Source organism: Ananas comosus, linkage group 20 (genome assembly GCF_001540865.1).
Source record: "Ananas comosus cultivar F153 linkage group 20, ASM154086v1, whole genome shotgun sequence".
NCBI classification, from domain to species: domain Eukaryota; kingdom Viridiplantae; phylum Streptophyta; class Magnoliopsida; order Poales; family Bromeliaceae; genus Ananas; species Ananas comosus.
In genome coordinates, this window is record NC_033640.1 from 2,677,239 (window position 1) to 2,680,807 (window position 3,569).

Genomic DNA, 3,569 nt, shown 5'->3' on the forward strand with positions numbered 1-3,569 from the left:
TAAATTCGGGTTCGGGTCGGGGTCGGGTCGGGGTCGGGTTCGGGTCGGGTACAATCAAAATCCATATCCGAATCCATATCCGTCGGGTTTTTATTTTTTATATCCATATCCATCGGATATATCCGTTTCATTCGGGTTCAGGTTCGGATAAAATTTCGGGTATCCATACCCATTGACATCCCTAACCCTTACCCTCGAACGTTGCTTGCCCCCACTGTCACGCCCCAAGTCCACAGAGAAAGTCCACGGGGGCGTCAATAGACCCGCCGAACGGACAGAGTTTCCTCTTTCCGAACGAAGCGTCAAAACAATAGAACAGTAGCAAAACAATCCAAGAAATCACAATTATTTTCCATATCACAAGATCAAGAGTAAAGTCACTAAACAAACAAATTACATGTATCAGAGCGAACCACTGTAAACCAACTATGATACAACACTATACCGAAGTATCAGCTATGATACAACTATGATACAACACTATACATCCCGAAGTCTCAACTAACCAGCAAATTGAATAGACAAAGAAAAGGCCCTGACCCTTGCCAGTCCTGGTATATAGCATGAGTGAAACATCTAGCTAGTGGTCCTCTACAATTAGTGTACATGGGTTGAAGATGCTATCTATGATGCAGTCCCCTTTACCTCGATCAATTGTCGGCATAAATTTTTCTGAAAAGTAAACCACAAGAGAGAGTGAGAACTACGAAATAGCAGCTCTCAGTGGGTACGATCGACGATAACCACGACTTTCCCACTAGGTCTACTGGAGGCCAGAATAGTGAAAGAACAGTAAAATACGCGGTAAATGCATAACTAAAGATAACTGCAAGTACAGTAAAGTCTGCTGTAAATGAATAACTGAAAGTATGGCAAAGAAATATCTGACTCTGATCGGAACAGGTAATGTATCTACTAATCACTTTACTGTAAAAGAATAACTGATGATAATATCAACAAATCTATATACCTGCTGAACTCTCATGTCCCTGTATATGTCATTAAAAGGCAGGAAAGTGGCTGATTAGTTCATGCATCAATGCTATTACTACTAAACAAATGATGTACTAGTACCCAATCACAACGATCGACTCATATGTTCGGTCAAGCCTGCTTCCGCCTAGTGCCCGGAATCGCACTTCCACAGGTGCATCGTCAACACCTAGGCTCTGCCCCCAGCCCGAACACCACTCTAATAGGCGGATCGTCTTTCCAAGAGCACACATATCTCTACTATAACTGGCCAGCATCCGGAGCGGCACTCAAAAGGGAGCGACCCCTACCGAGTCTAAAGCATGTATCTCTGTCAACTCAATATGGCTCTGCATGCTATAGTCTATGTGATGGTCAAAAATATCACAAGTACTCAATCCAAGGTCCCCAGCATAATCATATAGTCAACAGTAAGTTAAATGTCACAACAGAATATTCATATGCTTTCTCTCTATGTCCAGACACCTGTACACCACCGCCGCGTTATCCACGGCCTCTGTCATGTAGTATATGGCATGCACGATGTAAATGTGTCATAGATGACTCACTAATATGCACAAGATGTCTACTAGCCTCCCACGACCTAAGCTAGCATATTTCATAGGACTATTAGAACCAAATCACTAGATCACGACCATTAGACTCATGACATCACATAGTATGGTCTAAATTGACGACTATAGATGAATAAGCTGAAATCCATGCTCTTCTATGTAATTTCATGCCAATCCCACCTTTAACAACATATAGAACCACATATATCTACACATGTCACGCCTACTTGACTCAATGCTCATGCACTCACATATACACTTGTTCGGAATTTATTCATATACCTAAATCCATGCTAACATAGCCCTTTTATCGATCTCGCTAATCATCGACATATGCACACCATGCAAATAGACATAGAAGGAACTTTGTCATTTTCAACGACTCGGAACCCACCTGAACAGCTAATTCACTAGCAATAAGGAATGCGCCTAGAAGACTTCCTCAAAGCTTTAAAACCAGTGTTGAGAGAAGCAAATCCCAGCAAAATCCACCATAAGTTCTGATGGAAAAAGCGGCAAATTGAAATCCCTACAATCGTATGGAAAAAATAATATTTAGGCCACAGCATCACTACGATCCAACGGAAAAAAATAATATTTAGGCCACAGTATCACTACAATCCAATGGAAAAAATAATATTTAGGCCACAGCATCAACTAACTCAATTCTACACCAATTGACCTTAAATAAAGTATGAACCATTATGGATTCTCCAACTGATCCAATGGAAGAATTGAATTCGAAAAACCAACGGACATGATCAATCTCAACACTGTCAGTTTAAGAGCAGTTTAAGAGTCTAAAGGAAACTGAAATTGAATCCTTACTAACCTAAAATTTAGGTGAAGGAACAGGTCCACATGCTCCTCTTCCTCACTTGAGCACCAAAATAAGATCCATTTCATGCGTACAACTCAATTGGGAAGAAAACAGACAAAGAAATTAGAAAATAGCGATTGAAATCCAAATTTCCCACTCGCTTCAACAATTTACACAATTTCATCCCAATTCACCTTAATTTCGACTGGAATAAAACGCAACTTGAAGCTCACTACCATCATCATCCTTGGATCAACTTTCATTTCGAAATGGAGGCGAAATCGGACTCGATTGGAGTCCCGAATGGGAGCTACTACTGCTGCGATTTCAGCGGAACTACTCGTCAAATGATGCGGCTATTCCTGCTGCTGCGCCGCCCACTACTGCTGTGCCTGCTGCTGCCATTGTTTGCTGCAGCAGTGGCAGCGGCATCATCTGCTGCTGCTGCTCACAGCAGCAGTAGCAGCAACAAGGGGCTGCTCTGCTGCTCGCAGCAGCGGATCGATCGGCCGTTAGCCGCGTCCACAATCTCCTCCAGCCACGTGATAACGAGCGTGCGCCTCAACGTGGTAGAAAAATAATTCGCGGCGAAAAGCACGCGAGAACGGCTCCAATAGAGATCAAATCTACAACCTAAGTCCTCCAACAATTCTAACAAAATCCATTTTTGACATGATTGTCGAAACAAGAGAACGAAAATTAATATTTTAATACTAACCTTGCCATCGAAACTTCGAAGAAACACGCGTGGGGTTCGGATCGGCTTGTCGAATAGCCAAAGAAATCTTCGAACTCTTCTTTTTCTAGTTCTCTTTTTTGTCTTCTTTCCCCTTTCTCTCTTTCTAGTGTACAGGTTGGAGAAATGGGAGGTCCAAGAGACCCCTCAGATTGCATTAGTGGAATTCCACTAATGTGCTACAAAATGCAAATAAGTCCTCCAATAGCACATATTCTAACTTTCGTCCAATTCTATTCTTATCCACTCAATTGGAGCCCTTCGAAATATTCATTTGCACTCAAATTTGACACATAGACTCAATTAAGATCAATAAGAACTAATTTACATTAGCTTTTCAATTTTGAATCCATTTAGGTAACCAAAATTCTACCGACAAAAAATCTGAGTTTCGTGGACGAAACTTAGCCTTCCACACTATAACCTTGTCCCATATGGTAAGGTCCAGTATTCTACACTCACCCCC

At 41.7% G+C, this 3,569-nt stretch overlaps 1 long non-coding RNA gene across 2 annotated transcripts; it reads right to left on the reverse strand.

The window, feature by feature from the left end:
- On the reverse strand, nt 304–3,188 carry LOC109725511. Of its 2 annotated transcripts, none has more exons than XR_002220292.1 (3): nt 3,086–3,188; nt 2,380–2,461; nt 304–672 (listed from the first exon to the last, which is right to left on the reverse strand). It is a non-coding gene; the product is annotated as an uncharacterized LOC109725511 (long non-coding RNA). The 2 variants fall into 2 exon arrangements; XR_002220291.1 differs by having other exon boundaries at nt 2,562–3,188.